Source organism: Dermacentor albipictus, chromosome 3 (assembly GCF_038994185.2).
Source record: "Dermacentor albipictus isolate Rhodes 1998 colony chromosome 3, USDA_Dalb.pri_finalv2, whole genome shotgun sequence".
NCBI lineage: Eukaryota > Metazoa > Arthropoda > Arachnida > Ixodida > Ixodidae > Dermacentor > Dermacentor albipictus.
Window position 1 is genome coordinate 27,493,939 of NC_091823.1, and position 20,963 is coordinate 27,514,901.

General features: G+C 46.5%; 1 protein-coding gene across 1 annotated transcript in view; it reads right to left on the reverse strand.

Annotated features, from left to right (window-relative positions):
• LOC135921690 (teneurin-m-like) overlaps positions 1 to 7,646 on the reverse strand; it is a 32,361-nt gene extending 24,715 nt beyond the window's left edge. The window contains exon 1 of the mRNA XM_070535304.1: positions 7,466 to 7,646. The gene's annotated coding sequence lies outside the window, so the exon portion shown is untranslated. The remainder of the gene's footprint in view (positions 1 to 7,465) is intronic.
• Positions 7,647 to 20,963: the final 13,317 nt, after the last annotated feature.

Here is a 20,963-nt window from a genome sequence, read left to right on the forward strand (position 1 = left end):
CTTAAAGAACCAAATGCACAACCTAGGAGTAACTTATGACTTTGTTTGCGCCAATACAGCCGAAATGCAATAATAAAAAAAATAAAAGGAGAAAAGAGAAGCACTTTGTAGTTCATGACGTCACACTAGGTGTTCAGGCGCAGAATTAAAGTAATGAAAAGTTTGAGCTTCACTTACTCTATCAATATTAAGCCTTTCCCTCAAAACACGAATAAAGGTAGCATTTTGAAAGAATACTTCACCAGATTAATCTGACGTAGAATTGTTCTATAAAGCGCCCCTTTAAAGGTGCGACTTCCGGTAACTACATTTGAAAATTTATTTCAGCCACAGCTGAGAAAAGCAGCGCTATCATTTGCGTATTTGGAAACACATATGTTCCTTCCTTCTATTTCTTAAAATGGTACTAGAAACAGTGCTAAATCAGCCTAGACATGGTAGACTTTAAAAATTATGTTTTCCTTTGTCTCACAGAAAAAGGTTGATTATATCTGAACAAAATGAAAGCCAACTCCCCCCCCCCCCTTCTTTTTTTATTTCTCATTATAATTATTTGGCCTTTAGCTGGAAAAAAAGTCTTAAAACGTGTTTGTTGTTGGTTTGCTTTGAATGCAGTGCACTCTATTTCGTTTAATCTATACTCCGTTGAATACATAGCAGTCAACGCTGTGAAAGCTACGCAAGAAGTTCGGTCAAGAAAAGTTATCACTCCGCGCGTTCCGCCCATGCTTCGCTGCGCACCAACGGAATTCGCTCGTGCGAGCATGGTGAGGCTCCTCGCGACGGGTTGCAAATAAAAAAAACGTCAAAAGAACAATAAAAAGGGTCTAAAACAACGCATTATGTAGCAGCCGTATACAACAGCGTGTCTGCTTCTAAGGGTTAAAACTTGTTTCATTCAACACTGAGCCTATACATAAAAAATCAGCTGCGCACAACTGCGATCAAAAGACGTCGAACTATAACCAAGTGCGGACGAAGGCACCACAAGAAGTCTTTCTGGCCTCCACAACGTTGACTGCTATGCATGGAACTGAGTATAAGCAATAGGCAGCAAGAAATGAGCTATAAAACCGAGTAGGCGCTGTCAAAATCGCTGACATCAAGTCGTGCTGGCGTGGGTAGCAAAAGCTTCTCTTTAAAATGTTCTTTTGTGAAAGCGTGCAAGCTGTTAGTTTCGTGATCTTTAATTGTAGCCCGAAGTAACATAGACAGAGACTAGGAGCAGAGAGGACGAGCGCTCGTCCTGTCTGCTTCTAGCCTCTGTGTGTCATGTCGCGCTACAATTCAAGATCACGTTACTGTACCAACTCGCCCAGCTTTCTATCCTTTTGTTAGTTTCAGCTGTTATCTGGCTTGCAGCTATCGAGCTATCTGTACTCCGCGCCGTTTGGGGAGGTCACCTTACGCTATGCTGCGTGGGAAAGCGAGCGCACTGTGGTCCGCGTCTGTGTGCTGCTGGCCAGGAATTTGGGCCTGCTGGCTAGAACCATTAGTATAATATGCTGGTACTACATCGTTCGGAAGCTTAACTTAACCGTTATTAGGGCACGTGATGGCGCTCATTTGGGGAAATTTTTGTATTGTTTTTAAAGTCCTCACGCGACAACGGCAGCACAGATCGTTCGGAAAGGCGCACTCTTATCGATGCAAGCCACGAAAGTCCTATCACCCGCCCTGGTGGCACAGTGGCTTCGGTGCTGTGCTGCCAAGCCCGACGGCGCGTGATCAAATCCCGGCCACGGCGGCGTCATTTCTATGGAGGTGAAATGAAAAAAAAAGGTAAAGAAGGAGAAAAAAAAAAGAACATGTGCATCGCGAACTGAGTGCACGTCAGAGAACCCCAGGTGGTCAAATTTAATTCGTAGTCCCCCACTTTGGCGTGCGTGCCTCATAATCGTATCATGGTTTTGACACGTAAAGCCGCAGATTTCTTTAAACGTCTTATTCTATCCCGGTGTCGCTGAAAAACGAAATAGAGGAAGGGAGGTAAAACGAATAGGGAAAGAAAGAAAAACGTCAAACAACGTCTCTTTCGTGTAGTGTTCAATGGTTCTTTTTTTTCGATGCCAGTATAACGTGCGCGTTGCGTAGGAAAGCTCTGCCGCAACTGTCTGACAGATAAGCAATGTTTTTAAAAGACAACAAGATTGTTTAGCGTGTCGACATGTTTGGCATTGCACGCTAACTCTGTATACGATCAAGAGGCTACAGGAAGACGCACGCACGCACCAACACGCGTACCCGAAGCAGTTTGCGGAACCTGATCGAGGCCCGTGTTCCGCTGCATGCATTACGACAGCTCGTATAGCGTGCGTGCGGCCGGCATTCGATTCGTGTTTCGAACGGGCAACTTTCGGTCCGCACACGTTTCGGGGTGGGAGGGCTGTTTAACATCTCCGCGGATCTAGCAACCCCGCAGGGATCCACCTGTGCACGGAGAAAAAGAAAAGAGCACCGCCTTGGCTTTCGTGCGAAAGTGCGCGGATCGATACGCGCGTTGGTAGCCGGCGGCTGTGCCCTTGAATTTGTCCAAGTCGGAATGCTTCTTGGTACCGGCGTTGCTCGGCGCGCGCCCGCGCAGGTTGTGCTGCGGTTGCGAAATTGCGTAGGTGCAACCCAGCAGCGACATGACACGTGCACATTGGGCAATAAACGTCTGCAGATAGCGATAGAAGCCCAGTAACAGCGGTTCAATCGAACGCCGCCAGGAACACTGGAGCAAACGGAGCCGCTCGACATTTGGTCAGGTAAATGCCACAGGGAAAGCCGACGAGCACTGCAGCCAATGACCGCGTAGGAGGTGCTATAGGTTCTTCTGTTTGCCTGAAAATGGCTAGTAACTGTGAGAGAGGATATATTTTTTGTTTATCCTAACTTTCGTAATAAACGCGATAGAAGCGAAAATCGAGGAAAGACAACTTGTCGCCGATAGTATAAGGGAAACCGAAGCCTCCGCATAGCTCTCACCGTGCTTTATACCAACAGAGACCCGGCGGCGACTGTCATCTCCGCACTTTCTTGGGTACCTTATGTGCATATATGCACATAAGATACTCGGGTGTGTGTGTACATAGCTTCGGGTGTGTTAAGCAGCGCCGATCGCTGCCATGGCGGCGGGTGTGGAATACGTACTCATTAAGTTGCAGGCGCCACGCAGAACGCAGTCTTATAGCAGCAGGAAATTGGCCACTATTCTCTCGTATGCTACCTGAGGCATCGCCTGACATAGTCCAGGCTCCCTAACGCGAGATGAGAATCAAAGGGACCGAGGAGTTTGTACAGGACATACATCGATGCTTTAGGGGCAACCACAATGTTTTTTGGCGGTCGGGTAAAGCTTAAGCTACAGTTCTTCAGGAAGAGAGTGCTGGCGGGCTTTTCAACATAAAGGACCAACTGATTCTCCTTCCTTTTTATTACCCATGAAAGATGAAAAAGTTGGTCACTAAGCAGGCTGTCTTTCCCAAAATCTTAGCCAAGAAAACAAAAAATAAGAAAAATGAAAGAGATAACATTAGTTTCTCAAGAGGAAGCAACGGGATTTAAATAAGTATACTTGAAATAGGAGAACTTGAATTTACAATTTGGGTGACAGCAAAACGATTCACGTGAACTTCTCTCATAAAATGAGCTCAATCAAAGCAGATTAGACTACTGCTGCTACCAGCGCGGGAAAATCAAATACCTGCGAGGCTCAATAGGCGTCAATTGGAGCAGCTGGGCATTGCGTGATAACAAATTTCCGCTAAGTTAGCCTTTTGTGTTCTGTGTAAGGCATAGATGAAGTTGGTGCAGTAACTAGCCGCTTAATGCTAGGGCATTGGTCGTCTGTATTTTTTTTTCTTCAACGCAAGCAAATGTTTTACGAATGGCGAGTTATAGCATAACAAACTGGCTGTATCGTTACCGCCACTGCTTCGGGCACTCACCACCTTCGTATGTGCTTGATAAGCAGCGCAGTGCGTGCTCTTGGTCAGGCGGAACGGTGGCAAGGCTTTGATAAGACGCCCTGATATCACCCGATCTATATTTAACTGATAAGAATTATTACATTTTCTTCATGTGAGCAGCCATGGTTTTACTGTGGTTATTTACTTTGGAGGCGACGATTGCTTGTCGGCGATCTAGCTCTACAGGAAGGACTATTTGTGCACATTGAGTTCGCACTTCAAAAAAAATTTTCGGTTCACAGTAAATTGTAATAGCCTGAAACCGTACCAGCTACCATCCGCTGAAACTGCCTCTGTTTTCTTTTGATGGTGGCATTCGTTTTGCGATGTTCACCGCATTAGAGTAGACACCTCCATATTAAGCAGCGAATCCTTAAATTCGATAGAGGTAGAAGCGCTCTTGAAGCTCTAGACCGTAAACCGGCAGAAGCCTGCGCAAGCAGAGAAGGGTAAGCGTGTACTGGATGGTACATTGTTTCCGTTTTTTTCAGCCCTGCTATTTTTTATATATTCCCAGCACAGACTTACATTATAGTGTCGCCTTGAGCAAATGACGTTGTCAGCGCTAGTAGAATTTTAAAGTATCAATATGTCTGCTCGGTATAGTCTTTGATATTACGTCCGTCAATATCCGCGAAGTTAAAGGCAGCTGGAATGCAAAACCGTTAGAGTAACCAAAGTCTTAAGAGATAAAGGAGAGATCCGTGGCATTTCCTGCCTGTATCACACGACTCGCATTGCTTGAACTCGTATAGAAATCCAGTGGTAGCGAAGGCATGCGGCGAAAACGGAACGGCAATAACGTTGCGAACGAAGTACTTCATAAATTAGTCTTTGTGCTTTATTTTTCCGCCTGGACACGTAGAATACGCAGCGCTTTCCCACGCAATAAGCGTAGTGACTCGGCTGTGTAGAGCAGCTTATAAAGAAGGCAATGGTCGAAGGAAGAGCTGAATGAAGTGGGCCGATAAATTCAAAATGAATGCATATGGCTCGTAATATTCAAACACGTGAGCTTAACGACGACAGATAAGAGGGGCACTCATACAATTTCAAGAGTACTTACGATCTCGTCAAAACTTTCTCGTTAGGTTCAGAAAGGACGCTTCAGCTCTTGTAAAGGTAATACGTTTTAATGCTCAGGGTAAAACGAAGTCGTTTTGTTCTTCGAAACCGACAGAAGGTTTAAGTAAGGCTTAGTGGTTAGACAGGCGGTAGTTAATGTTTGACGTTGGTTGCGCAGTCGTTGACTTTCAGTGCCCTTTTTTTTCAACAGTGGACGAGTGAGGAAAGCTTTAGCCTGGAGCCAACGTTTTGACAAGCGAATTTGTCTTCGTTCGGGCTAAGACTTCGTCTGTTTGCCCACTGTTGTTCATTTAAGGTCTCCATCTCTCAGGGACCCCGTTATTCTCCATGATACTTTAAAAGAATTAGCAATGTTGTGAACAGCAAAGACTCGAACCAAGCAGCTTGTTACTTCGCGTGTCAGTTTAGCGTTCATGGAGAGCCATGGGCCAAGCCGGGACCGGGCAGTTAAGTCGAATGGTGGCATAGATGCTGGAAGGCATTTCTGTTTTTGTTAACTTTGTGGAAGAAAACTCTCTGGCCTAAGAGGACAATGCGAACTGCTCGCACGACTCCTGCCGCTTGTGCAACAAAAGAAGAGAGAAAAAAGCTCGAGCTGCGTTTGTGGAAGATTTGTCTGCGACTTATATGAAGTTGGCAAGAAGCAGCTCTTTTCTCTCTCTCTTAACAGATTCGACGAGCAAGAAGATGGATGAACAAAAATAGATTGAGAGACGGACATGGCTGACTGAACTGCGAGAGAGATTGGATTGACGATTAAAAATAGAAAGATATGCCTTTATTCAGAGAGTCAATCAAGAAACACTCTTGGCTGTCATGGCGTTCCATGTGCCTATTTCGGGTCAAGGAATAGGTCATATGAAAGGAGAGCAGTCTGGTTTCTATGCTCTTACATTATATAGCAGGTGAATGAATGTCTGCTGCGGCCCTTGTACAGTGCAGAAAAAACAAACGAGCCCTGTTTCTTTAAGGCGTCAGAGAAACAGGCAATCTTAAAGGCATCAAGCAATGAATGGATTAATTTAGGGTAACCAATTTCTACGTTTTTGCCAGCTTTACGAGTTGCAATGAACCTGCACGTATGATCAGCCAAGGAAGTTTTGCGTCGGAGCCTGCAAAACTTACACTAGTTACTTTTTTTTGTGGAGGTGGTGAATACCGTTTGTTCTGTAGGCTTTATGAAGCCCTTGAATTATGTTCTCCATTACTGAATTGTGCGTCAGATTTAGGTGGCAGGTAATCGTGAGCTCACCTTCATAAGGGACGAGTTCAGCTATGTTTTTTTTTCTGCTCAGTGTACGTAATTATAGAACAACATAAGCAGAGAAAGTTGCACTTTTGCTACGAGAAGAAACATGGAAAGCTGCCCGGGCCATTGAAAGGAAGCTTGGCTCACAAAGCAAGTGGCGTCAATGGCTATACAGCAAGGGCCGCCATCTGCGGGAAAGAAGCCTCTTCCCCGCAATGTGCACAACGGTCGTGTATTGCGCTATTGTGCCGCTGTTATTAAATTTGCTCCTGTCCGGTGACGTACAGCGACATCCTGCCGCCAAAGAGAGGCGCGGCAGAGCCTTTTCTATTGAGTTGTGCATTTTTTTTCTTAACTTTTTTGAGGGGGTGAACGCTGGCGACGACAGTACTGTCCGCACCGGCTTCGCCTCGTGTTTTGGACAACTCGTTTATCTCAAGCGACTGACAGCGCATAAAAAGATGCCGACCTATTCCTGCTGTCCTTCACGGCCACGGGAAATTCGAAATGATCCGTACACCACAACCTCCGGGCCCTTTCGCCGAAGAGAAAGGGCACCTAGCGAGCTTCGTGAGCTGACGTCTTCGAAATCTCTATAGCAACCGAAGTGGTGTACTGCGTAGCTGCACGTGAAGGCGCGTGAACGTTTCACAGTAGGCGCACGTCGTAGTTGCAACGAGCGCGTGCGAGAGCGGGCCGCCCCCAAAACAAAGACTCACAACACACGCGTACGCGGGATGGGTGCAAGTGTCTCGCGAGAAGAAAAGCAGAGCGGGGGAGGGGGGGAGGAGGGTTGAGGCAAAGATGGAGACACGCGATTGGGGGCGATGTACCGGATACGATGCCGGGCTCCGCAAACGACGGCTAAAAGGAAGGGCGGCCGATGAACCGCGCTTCCGACACAAAACCGTGTGTCTCAATTGTGCCCCGCGCACGCGAGAGAGGCGACGACGAAGCGGCCGTTGTAACTTTCGCGGGTGTCCGCCACTGCGGCGGCGTCCCACCACCACCAACCGCCACCACCACTCCCCTCGCACTAGTCTCTGCGGCGCCCCAAGTGAGCGGCCTCCCCGGTCTCCTTTCTTTCTGGGCCGCGATGTCGAGTCTCGGTCGGCCACCGCCCAGTGCCCTAAAACCCAGGGTCGGGCACCCTCGGTTGCCGTGCGTCGGAGCTCACCTTGTGCGGGCTCACTCAGCGACAGCGTCGGGATGGCCGCTCGTCGGCTCGCGTTCCTCTTCTTCGGCGAGGCGGGCGTCGGCGCGCCATGGCGGTCGGCTGCTTCTCTGTGCTGCTCGCCTTGCTTGCTGCTGCTGCGCGCTGCTAGGCCTCGCGCTGCTGGCGCCGGTCGATGCGTCGTCTCTTTCCCTCTCTCTCACGCTCTCTCGCAAACAGCTCCCGCCGCCTGCAGAGGTCGCTCCGCCACGCGTATAGTGAAGCTGCGGCCGAGCCAGCTTTACAGGGGCGCAGCCTCCCGGCCTTATTATTATTCTCTCCTCCTCGCGCTCTTTCTTTTTCGTTTCGCTCGGGGAGCGGACGTCCTTTCAGCCTAGCCTCGTGTGGCGCATATCTGAAGTGATGCCTGACGCCCACTGGCAGGCCAGCAAAACGTAGTAAAAAAATAAATAGGAGTAAAGAAATAATAAATAAATGGTTGGGGTGACTGCGCATGCTAGTAGGGAAGCCGAGAAGAAGGCAGCGCCGGGTATTCTGCTCTCGGTTGCCCCTTATCGTGTTTCGCTTTGTTTCTTTAGACAGGGCTTTAAAATGAAAGTTCCAAGCGCTGCGTAGCATTAAGGACCGGCTTAAATACTGGATTAATCTTTTTTTTTTTTTACGTGCAGCTTAACCTCAGAGACATCAGCAAAAACTAAAATAGTAATGGTACTGGCGCTTATATCGTGACGCCGGTCATCCGGATCGAGGCTTGGATGTACCAAGATAACACGTGACATGCTGTCGGGGTAGGCTTTAGTCAGAAGTCCGCGCTTGCTCCAACTTGTTGAAAGAGGCGCGCCATCGAATAGTTGGAGATCGTGTGGGAGACGTTTCGTGGATGTTCTTGCCTGAGGAACTTTCATTTTCTGAGTGCACTCCAAGCTACTGGCTGTAAATGTACACTGTTTTCAAGAACGAACATGTATCCACTCTCCGATAAACAGGTGCGTAGTACGGAGCTATGTTTTCATTCACCGGTACCACCGGTATACATCCAGAGCCATTATGTTGACAGCGCTTCGATTCCATCGCTTTATTCTGCACAGATTGGTTTACGTTTTTTTTTCTATTTATAAATTTTTTAATCTATTCTTTAATGTACAAAAGACTGCGATTAAGCAAAATAACAACCAAGGAGTCGGGAAACTGAACGAGCCACGTTTTAAGAAATTGAGGAAACGCATTCTTAAAATTGCAGCTTTAACAGTGCGCAACGCGACTACAGCAGATAATGTTTGCTGATAAGAGAGAGCAGACCAGTTGGCCTGATGTTCATCTTTTTAGCCAGCTTCTTAGCACTCAGGAAATAGGGGAAGAAACAGGAGCGTGATGGGCGACGATGACGCCACAGGGATGTGGCGTCTGCTATCAGCAAACCTGTCAGAAGTACGGAGTTCAAGCCCAAGTTCCTTAAGGATTGAAGTATGTCGCGTCGAGAAGTACAAGCACTTGCACGCTGACGATGATCGAGGATCGTGCATTGCTGGCCAAGTAGACTACAGGCCCTTCGCAAGCTGGACACTGTCATATAAAGTGCTCGTGTCTCGCAAGAATCACAAGGAGCACACGGTGGACTGTTCACAAGTATTTGGCTGCATAGTCGTTTAAACACCAGGACAGAGCCAACCGTTAACATGAGTAATAGAGCTCCAGCACGACGAGGCAAGCCTCGACCCCGACCACGGGAAGTAACGTATCCTTTCGGAACGCGATGATTTGGCTATTGCTTGAGGAGGTGTCGACTAATCAATAGACGGGCGTCGTCAAGCCTACACAATATTTCCGGTCAGTCACATTCGTTGTGAGCGCGAGGGGAAGCAAGTCGACCAGATTGTTCATTTCCGGTGATGCCTTCCGTGCGAAGATGCTCACTGGCCAACGAGGGATTCCCCACGAGAGGTAACTCTGCTGGTAGACTCAATGACGCTACGCGCGACTGGACGCTCCGTGTCACTTCTCTGCAATCGGCTAAGCGCAGCGCGGGAGTCCGTAAGAATGGAAACCTTCGATGTTTTGAAACCTTCGATGTTTTTCGATGCTTTGTAGTTTTATGAAATCAATTTTACCCTGAACTGGACACGAGTGAAAGGGTTGAAGAATATCATTTCAGTACGAAAGTCAAAAACTAGACCTTAACATTAAGGATTTTACAATAAAATTTTAAGGCTTGCAGGTATGCGCTCCCGTTCTAAAAAAAAATATTTCCCGCTTCCACTAAGAGAACTCTTCACCCTTCCTATTCTTTCCATTGGTAAATGACACATTATTCTGTTTTGTAAATTACGAAGTCATAATGCCTGATGTACTTGCCAAACGTAAAATGCAACTAAGCACATAATTTTCCTATTTCCTCCGTTTTTAAGGTGCCAGACAAATCCTAATCGACGCACCGCTACATGGTTTCAAGCCCGAGTCGATGAGTGAGGTTCAGCCTCCACTACGTCCACACCTACAGCCAGAACAATCAGGGGCAGCCCCTTACGTTCGATGTCTCGCACGTACCTGACCACTTGTTTGCCTGCTCCTCATAGACCCTTTTCGCGGAGCAGTTTGCTCTAGAGAAACTAGATGGCGCTCTTGTTGACGACACTTTTATACAAATTATTACAAAATACAGGAGATCCACGTTCCAAGCCTTGCGCGCAGCAAGAACAAATCTGTCGCAACTGAGCACACCTGGGAGCGATTAGGCAGAAAATAAACAGCCAGCTAGTGACCGCACCGAAGCACGTTAGTTGGTCGCGAACACGACAAACCACTTCTTCAAAAGTGTTTGCCCAATGAAGCACGTAGACCAATGCACACTCACCCTGATTTCATTCATAAGCAGGATGTTTGTATAGCTTGGAATACACTTCCAGCACCGCTTCTAGTATAAGCACTATATACGCTGCGCAGTTTACACAAGGTGTAATGAGCTCTGGAAGTGCTTACATGTCCTCTAAAGTTGTGGTCAAGGTTTCGTGTCGTCCACCCAGTCAACGTCTGCTATATCCGCCGAAATAGAGGTTTGCTGAGTCACACCGGCGTCATGCACATTTATTATAAACAAGGAGGCAGGGGAGGCAGGAAAGGAAAAGAAGAGGTGAAAGACGAAGATGTTAACCAGATTAAGTGTCCGGTTGTCTACTCACTGAGACTGCTGAGGCAAGCAGTGGACGCGTCATCATGTGATAAAACGTGGCGGGCCCCACCGTATCGCCGTGAGAAGTGTTTATGTCATGGCGCTCACTTACTACGGCGGATTGCCCAAGAACCAGATGGGTAAACAAAGGAGGGAGATAAAGAGATATATTTATTATGACACAAAAGCTGAAAGGCTGGCCTGAATCAAAGTTCTGACATCCTACTCCGCATTGGGGAAGAGAGATGGGAGCAAAAAGAGAGAGAGGAAGAAAGATGTTGATGACGAGGATGAAGATGGCGGTGAATGAACTCGAACAGCAAGGACTCTTCAAAGTCTGAAATCTAGACCACTCTCGCGCAAGAATTTGATGAGAGGAGAAGGAGAGACCACGCCGACCAGAATCCCGGTCGAGGTCCCAATAGAACCTTTTCAGACAAAGGTTGATTGATAGACGAAATGTTGCGCACGGCATACGACTCATATGGCGGGCAGATGCACGAGACGTGTTCTGTGATCTCGGGTACCTCGCACTACTTGCCGGATTGTCTACACGGCCAATAAGGTGTAGGTATCGCCGAGTGAACGCGACATAGGCAGTGTAAAGTGAAAATTCTACAAAAAATATTAAAGCAGTCTGACTAACTTTAGATACTTTTTTTTTTCTTTCAGAGGAGAACGTTTGCTGGCACTTCAGAAAAAAGAAAAAGGTATAGTAGATGATGACCAAGGCATAGCGGCCATAACGTGTTCTCAGCTCCTGCAATCGTCTCCGGTGCTTGCAGCCCATAAAAACATCACTTTCGATATTGGCTTCCATTACGCCGAGGGAGTCATCGCTGGATGTGCGATTTGGACGCCACCTATTCTCGTTTTGATTGATAAACATTTTTCAACAAACAACACTGACACAACAGCCATCGATTGCGCACTAGCCAATGGTGCTTGAAAGTGGGCGTAGCGTCGCTTGACTGTCGCGAAAATCACTCGACTTGTAGTGAGCGGCGAGAACCATGCCCGACATAACTTCCTCGCCGTCCCGTTCTCTTGCGCCTTTCGAAGGGATGATCTTTGCTCTTTGTTTGCGCGCTGTACGGTTGAACGTCACGTGGTGTGATGGTTTAATGAGTAATGCAACTACGCCGCAGAAAGGAGCTTCGTTTTCGAGCTCTTGCGTTTCGCTCCTGTTTTCTTTCACTAATGGCGCATGCCCACGTGCAATGAGAAAGGCTTGGCCAGGATTAGAATGGCGTTGGGAAAGAAGTTGAATTTTTAGTAAAACAATAAAAAAAATTTGCACAGGAAGTTAATAGAACATACTGCGCAGGATTTTATCAAGGAAAATGGCTTGAAATAGCTAAAAAAAATCATTTATAGTTGAGCAAGCATCCGTCTGGCATTGTCCAGGAGAAGAGACCCTGAGACAAAAAATCTCCGGAATGGAAAACAGTTAGGCCAAATTGTCTAAACCTAGCTTCTAAAATACTTTATCTGAAGGATAAAAAGCGGCGACAGAATAAAAAAAAAAGATGCTGGATCATCTCATCTTATTCAATCTTATTCACTTATTGGGCACAGGGGGCATGGCGCCAGACCAGCCTTGTGACGATAAAAGTCCGAGGCTGGTATGCCCCAGAACGTAAAGGGCAAAAATTACTTCAGTTTTTCTGGTATGAAATGAATTTATGTCCCATTTTAATAGGAGGTGTCGGCACTCCGAGAATTCAGCTATTGCCAGGTTCAAGAATTATTGAATAACTGCACGTCTCCTTGGCTGGCAGAGGTTACGCAATTTGTCGCAGGAAGTATTCAAAGAACAGCGCCACTGAGAGCCGCTCTCGCCAGGCTGTCAGCGATTTCGTTCCTAAATAAGACCTTATAGCCTGGCGCCCAAACCAATCTAATTAAGCCTATGTGAGCAAACACTAGAAATGAAATGTGCGCAAAATGCGATTACTACTATTTGCTGAGAGCGATGAACGTGAGGATAACGAATCCGTAATTATGACAACTGCTGATATTGATGAATTTAGTTTGCGTAGGGCTACTAACACCGCTAGAAATTCGACCAGAAATGCAGGCAAGAAATCCGGAATCCTAACTGAGAATAATCAGCCAAGAGCCTTAGAGAAAATGCCAATACAAGATTTTTCTGCACACTGTGAGGCGTATGTCGCACTGACAACGTGTAATAATACTCAATGAGCTATCTCCTAATATATCATTTAACATTTTAAGAGAGCGATATTTTGCATTGTTTGGGTAGATGTCGTTGTAGATTATCTGTAGGAACTCTCGCACATCGGAAATAGGTGGTACCTCTGAGATTCATACATTTAAAAGATTAAGCAAAGTTTGTACAAAGACCACCTGAGGTGTATGGAACCGTGGCCAGCGTACTGCAAAAAATAACGCAAACTGGGAAATTGATACGGATTCCAATCTTATTACAGGAGCTTCGTACGTTCAAGAATGTTGGTACCCATATTTACCCATACCGGCATGCTTACCGCTATCCTTGAAAAAAGAAGTGTGCAGTCATCACAATCTACCGGTACTAAAACATGGGGCTTTTGCTCCACCACCGTTGTCTCAATCAATCAATCAATCAATCAATCAATCAATCAATCAATCAATCAATCAATCAATCAATCAATCAATCAATCAATCAATCAATCAATCAATCAATCAATCAATTGTGCTTATTTAACGTGTTCAGGTAAAACCGTGAGTGCACGCGCACGTTAAAACGAAATTACAAATACAGATACAAATGCAGGAAGAACACACGCAAGTGAAAACGACCATAATGAAAAGAAGCTGTTTGCAATCAGCAAAAGCCACAGTGAATTCACAACAGAAAGAAGGAGAAAAAACACGAACAATGCGTGAGAGTCAATAAAGGTAAATTAATCAAGCCAGCTTTTAGATTATGTGCCCCCCCAAAAAAGGAACCATGAGGTTTTAATACTGGCGCACAGGTATTCCAACGAAAATATAATGTACAGCTTAAAAATAATAATAATAATACAAAGGCAGAAAAAGGTGCATGTACAGAAAAACCATTTAGGCCTAATATTGGCACGCAACAAAGGCCATGAAGAGTCGCTAAACAAGCTCTTATCTATCGATAAAGGAAGGTAAACCGAAAATGAACAAAATATTGATGAGCAAGTAAAATGAAAAAAAAAAACTATAGAGCTACTGGTACGAATGTAAGGGAAAGTGAATAAAGAAAGAGGAAACAATTCTTGTACAATACATGTAAATGCAATGCACCAAGAACATTAAATGTACGATAAAAAAAGAAGCCACTGAAATATTAGACATATCGCCAGGCAAGCTTAAAAATGTACTAAACCACACGGCGAAAGAGATCGCGTACGTACACCGAGAAAAACTATAGCACACGATAATACGAAGGTGTTAACAGAACAACGAAAGCGGCCGACGAAAAATATCAAGGTCAGCCAAATAGGTATTGTACAGATTTTAAATTCTATACACAGCAGAATATCTGCTGTGACCAGCAGGAACGAAGAATGGTTGGTGCTCCCTTGTGACTTTTTGCGGAAGCCGAAGTGCAACATAGCTAAGTAGCTCAGCACAGTTCGGGTTTCCGTGAAGGAGCTTATACAAAAACAGAATACGTCGGTAGGTAATGGACGGTGAAAAGAGTAAAGTGCAAACGCTACTAGATTGACCAGTGCCAGCGCAAGAACGATGGCGGTAAATTGCTGCGGACTTTTCTGGACTCTTGCTAGTTGAATAATAATAATAATAATAATAATAATAATAATAATAATAATAATAATAATAATAATAATAATAATAATAATAATAATAATAATAATAATAATAATAATAATAATAATAATAATAATAATAATAATAATAATAATAATAATAATTCTATGTCCTCTGCAGGAGCAACGCCTCTCGCAGAGATTTTAAAGGAAATAGGCCTCTAGTGTTTGTGCAAGTGTACGTTCATCTGGGCCAATTTGAGGGGACCCTGATCATGACAAGACCTGCAGTATAAGAATGATTGCAGCGCATACGGAAGGCGTTACCAAGTCATGACCGGTACGCTTACCGCTATCTTTGAAAAGAACAATGTACAATCATTACAATCTTTCGTCCTCAATTTTTTCGTCCTCTTTCATTTCCATTTATTTATGATTTATTTACTTCAATTAGTAAGTACAAGTAATTTCCCCTATGTTTTCCTTGGTGTCATTGTTGAGCCAAGATGAGCCAAGTTGAGCCAAGAGTGTATAAGCACACTCTTGGCTCATCTTCCGGAATGTAACCTCTAGGTTCACGACCTTTTCTGCGATGTTTAATGACCAAGAGTTCTGATTTGGCTGCCGAGCACTTCAACCCCATGTCTTTCAGTGTGTTCTCTACAACATATCAATTTTCCTGTAATCTGGTCTCTGTCTGTCTTACATTACCCTTGGCATTTCATATGGTTATGTCGTCGGCGGCATATACCACATAATGTATACCCTCAATTTTCTCCAGATTTCTTGCAACATTGCTAAATTGAATAGCATGGGTGAGAGCACAGCCCCTTGTGGAGTGCCCCTATTTCCCGAATTCTTAGCTTGTGATTTAAGCTCACCCAGCATGAGTTGTGCAGTTCGATTTCTAAGAAAGTCCTTAATCATGTTAAAAATTATCTTACCTAACCCCATATCCGAGATGACGCCAAGTATTGCCTTATGCTCTATACGATCCAAAGCTTTTTCCACATCCAATCCCAAAAGAGCTTTCGTATGCGCTGGGCTGGCCTGTATAAGTTGGTGTTTGATCAGCAACATAGCATCCTGAGTTGACAGCCCGGGACGAAAGCCGATCAAGTTGTATGGTAGGATGTCGTTCTGCTCAACGTATTTCGTGAGTCGATTTAGGATGACATGTTCCATAGCTTTGCCTAGACATGACGTTAAGGAAATAGGACGGAGGTTGTCCAGAGTGAGTTGTTTGCCTGGCTTTGGTATGAGGATAGTATTGGCCACCCTCCATTCCTCTGAGTATACCCCTTTTCTCCAACATTCATTGAAATGTTCAGTTAAATAAGAAATTGATTCATCATCTAGATTTCTTAATATCTTCTTAGTTATTCCGTCAGGTCCAGCCGCCGATCTACCATTAAGACTGTGAAGAGCCGCCTTCACTTCACGCTCAGTGAAGTCCCGGTCGAGTTCTTCACATGTGCCTCCCGTATATTCGGCACTCTCGTCTCTTTCGTTTGGTTGTTTAAGTGGGAGATATTTGATTGCGAGACTATTCATGATATCCTTCTGTTTTTTATCTTGGCTTTCCTGATGAACCAACTTAGCTATAGCTGTTCTCTTGCTAGTGTTTGTTTCATTCTCGTTGAGCAAATGCTTGAGGAGGTTCCAGCTACCTCCATGTTTGAGTCTACCATCAGCCGAATTACAGATCTCATCCCACTGTTGCTTCACGAGGGTCTTATAGTGATCATCAATTTCTGTGTTTAATTGCACTATTTTTTTTCCTTAGCCTACTGTTAAGTCTCTGCGTTTTCCATCTCTGTAATATAGCCTGTTTGGCCTCGATCAGATGCGCCAGCCTGCTGTCCATAGCCTCACTATTTTCCTCTGTCCTGATTTCTTTAGTGGCCTCTTTGACGTCCTCTTTGAGCTGAATGACCCATGTCTGAAGGGGCTCCTGCTCAGCATCTAGAGGCCCCACTTTCTTTCTGTTCACCCTATTTTTCTGAACTGATCCCAATCAGTGAACTTCAAGATTCTAGTTTCCTGTCTCGGTATGCGTATGGTTATGTGTATGATGGAATGATCGCTCCCGAGATCCATGTTTGAATTTTCTCAATTGGCTCCTCTTGAGTTTACAAAAGTAAGATCTGGTGTGGAGTCCCTGCTTGTGGACGTGCCACAACGGGTGAGATACGCCGGATCAGTAATAAAGCATAGCCCCAGATCCATGGCAAGACTTCATAGCTCCTCTTCCTTCTTTGTGTTCTAAGTGTATCCCCATGTGTGATAGGGAGCATTAAAGTCCCCGCCTCCAATAATGAGCGGGGAGTTTTTGGCAACCGAAAGCACCTTGTTGAACAGTGCTCTAAACCTCTGTCTCATGTCGTTAGGACTGCTGTAAATATTCAAACAGAAAATGATTTGCATCTTACCTCGGTTCCTTTTAAGTATTATCTCAACTAGAATAAATTCAAACCGGGAATGTCTAAGATGAATATCATGTTCAATGTATGGTAACTTTTTGTCGATGAGGGTCGCCAACGCCCTCCCAACTTTTTTGTCGCTACTTATAACTTTGTACCCAGTAAGCATAATTTCGTCCGCTAAGGTTTCCGGCAGCATAATTACCTTTGGCCTGGCCTCAGATTACCTGATCACCTGTCGCAGCGCTGCTTTTTTGTGTTGGAACCCGCGACAATTCCATTGCCACACGTTAAATCCGTGATTACTGTCCATTGTTGTTAGGTGAGGCTGCCTTTCCATTACCCGCTATTTTCCTCTTTGTGATGGCTCCCGACAATCCAAGATTGGACTTTATACTATCCGCCTCCGATGGCAGATACTCATCGTCGTCATCCCCTCGCGTCTCAATTTTCCTAAGTCTTTTCTCCGCCGTTAGCCTCCATTTCCACAATTTGTCCACTTTAAAGTTGGTCGTTTCCATTGTATCTCTTAAGCTCTAATTGCCTATTTTATTTCACTGAGGGCTGAGAAGACTGAATCATCCTCGGAACTCAACGCCCTCGTTTTAGGGGTAGGAGAGCTGGATTCCCCTGGATCGTTGCTTTTGCTTACAGGTCTATCTATACTCTAGCAGGGCTCGACTGCTCTTTTTTACGAAGCTCTACTACCTGCCTGGTCAATTCTTCATTAGCTTTTCTTAAAGAAGTTACTTCTTTAAATAATTGCTCTATTCTGGCATCATTTTCATCGCCAACAGAAGCCGAGGCGCCCTCAGCAACCCTCGCCATACATTTTACTTTGTCAGCCCACCTGGTTCCTGGCGTCTTCTTCTCGCCAGGTATTGAGTCCCTTTGCACGAAGCGCACCTGTGCTTCCCTTGACTTGGAGCGCCTTCTCTCCCTGGATAGTGAACGATGCCTGGATCTGGTGCGACTCCTGGAGCGTGAGTGCTCCCTGTTCTCGGGGCGATGGTTGGGCGCCAGCTGTTGCGCCTCTGACTGCGCTCTTGTTGATGATCGAGTACTGTTGCGCTCTCTTCGACGGAGTCGTGCGACGTAAGGGATTTGAAATCTTTGCTTACAAAACTTGTCACCGGTAGGGTGATCACCTTCACAAAATTTACACTTAGGCACACACACATGTTCATCTTCTGGGTTGCAAGTTCCACATCCCCTGCACTGAACGAAGTCAGGTGTTGGACACACATCAGAGTGGTGCCCGACCCTTGCGCAGGTGAAGCAGACGTCGAATTGCTTCATGTAAAGGTAGCATCTCACTAGTGTGGATCCGTACCTGACAAAATTGGGCACTTTGAGTCCATCGAAAAGTACAATGACCGATCCCGACGTCTTGATGCGCTTGGCAGCCAGCGCAAGCGGGTTCAAGTCATGCACGATATTTCTTGTTATCATAGCTTGCAATTCGAGTCTCTGATGCCCACTCTTCGGATGACGCCTTTGCATGTGGTGCCGCTTCGTATGCATTTACCTCGCATTCCGCTTCCACAATCTTGAAAGACTTGATTCTAACGTACTTCACAGCATGTTAGGGCTTAGGTACGATTATATTTTGGGTAGACAACATCTTCACGGGTCTCCTCTTCTGTTAGGCCGGACGCCTCGATGACTGCGGAACCAATCGTGGTGGTACTCATCTTGTTCAAATCGATCCCTCCTCGAGGTCGTATAATGATCTTTATGTGCTCCTCGGGCAGTTGAGGCATCCTCGAAGCTTTGATAATCCGATTCTTAACCATTCCACCGGCTGATTACGTGGCAATGTGCTCTCCTCATCCACAGCCTTTGTGCTAGCTCGTGATCTTCGGCCAGCCACCACTTGCCAGCCGAAGTCGTCCTGAGCATTGTTTCCTTCATTTCCAGCAAAATCTTCAGTTTCCATGTTTGTATCCGCCATGCCTGCGGGCAGGTGGGCTGACTAGGCCCAAAAAAGGCCCTACTCCTCACTAAGCTTAGTTCGGCTAAGCTCAACTTGGCGTGTAGCAGCAGAAAAAGTTTCGTAAAATTGAGAAAATACAAGCCCCACCTAGAACCTTGGTGTCGATCGATTCGCCGTCGCTTCGCGGATCCAGTGGTATGCTTCTTTTTGTTGCACTCTCAAAATTGGCGAGCGGAGCATGGAAAAAGAAACGGAGCCGATGCTTGCACGTCTACACTGCTCGGCGCTTCTTTCTTCCTCAGCGACAGCAGTGCGGTCTGTGCTCATCACGCAACATTCCAAAGAGGAGGAGCCTTTTCCCCGCGATAGAAATGTCTACATAAGCAGGCCAAGTTATATCGCATTTACGCGTATAGCACTCCGCCGTTCACGCACGGGCAAGGCTGCAAGTCACGCCTGCGTTCAGAGCCCGATACCCTGACAAGTCGCTGGGCCAAGCCTGTGGCACTTGCGGCACGGTTGAGCCAAGTGCAGCACACCATATGCTGTGCGCAACTTTCCGGTCTATATCAGCGCTGTGAAATGCCTGCCTCGCTGGGCTACAGAGCTCAGTCGTTACCTTAAACGACTGGAGCTTTCCAAGAGAAACCCCTGTCCGCTGGCAAGCCACAAACAACAAAGAGAGCAGAAAAAGAGAGGAAGAGAGAGAGAGCGAGAGAGCTCTTTAATGAAACGCAGAGATTTTTTCGGCGCGCGTAAAGTCGCCTACATGCTACTCTGCACGGGAGAGGAGATGAGGGATGGAAAGGCCCTGATGGCGGAAGAAAAAAAAAAGTGTGAAAAAGATGGGCTTGATATTTACATGTGAAATTATGTTCGGTGTGTCATTCAAAGTGAAGGCGATGTGAAAATGAAGTTCGGTCATTCTAACGTGTACAATACCTCTTGAGGAGCGAAACGATAAACCTAATCTAGGTATCATCGCCGGATGCACCGCAGTGGTTGCCTTCTATTTTACTTAATAAGCGTTTCACTCTCTCTCTCCCTCTCTCTCTAACCGAAGGATGAAAAAAGAGAAATGAAATTTTATTGCAGCCCTCTGAACCGCGCTTGTGGGGGCACCAGTACGAGCAGCAGCATTGAGAGCAGTTGAAGAGAACACAGCCAAGCAATGCTGGACAAAAGACAACTTTATTTTTAGAGGAGCGTCTCTTTGAGCAGAAAACTCGCGACGACCCCCCACCCCTTCACCAGCCACCCACCCACCTACCCCCACCAAGAAAAAACAAAAAGATGGCGTCGATGGTGGAAGAGAGGCACGCTACCGAGTGCCGGCCGGGAAGAGACAGGAGGAGGCGCGCACCCTTCCCTGGAAGTTGTGTTTCCTCTACAAGCACCCGCGCTCATGCCGTTATCAAATCGCAAGCCAACCACTGGCGCTCGCGCCAGCGGTAGCTTGCGCGACGCTACGGTCATTTCTTCGTCTCCCTCGCGCGAGAATGAGAACGATGTTGTGACTAGATCGGAGAGTGACTAAATTTACACGAGCTCGCTCTTCCCGCTCGCGTATGCTTTCCCGCAGCGAGGTAAGACACGTGCGCCGAGGTTGCGGCACCAGTGGCCTGCGCACGAGATCTTCAGCGGCAACCGCATGGAACGCGTTTCCGACGTAGCCTGCGCCCATTTTGCAACGAGCGCATTTTATAGTTCCGACAGGAATTTCGTTTATACTTTTTAACGGCTGAAACGCAGACCCGACGGTACGTATTTCTGGCCTAAAGGCCGCCTCACATTCAGCGTTTTCCCGGCGTTTTCTGACGTTTCGTCACCCGGCGTCGTTCGGCGTCGACGCTGACGGTGGCGCGCTCAAGACTCACCAGCGCCGCCGCCGGAAGCGGCTCGACGAGCGCAGAACAATGAGCGTTGGTCCGCGTGCCGCTCGTGTGGCTGGACGCTCTCTCTGGCGGCGTTCATGCGACGACGCCGAGAGACGCAACGCCAGTAAACGGCCGTAAGAACGCTACGGGGCGGCCTTTAAACACCGCAGCTGTTACCAGACGTCGCGAAGTCGACACACCGACGTAATGCAAGATATACGCCGGGAAAGCGTCCCATGCAGTTGCCGCGCCGCGTTGAGCGGCAGCGCGGGCGAGCGGGCGCAGGTACATGCGCGCTCAAGACCCGTACAGGGGGGGAGCCTCGAGCGACGCATTAAGAGAGAGAGAGCGAG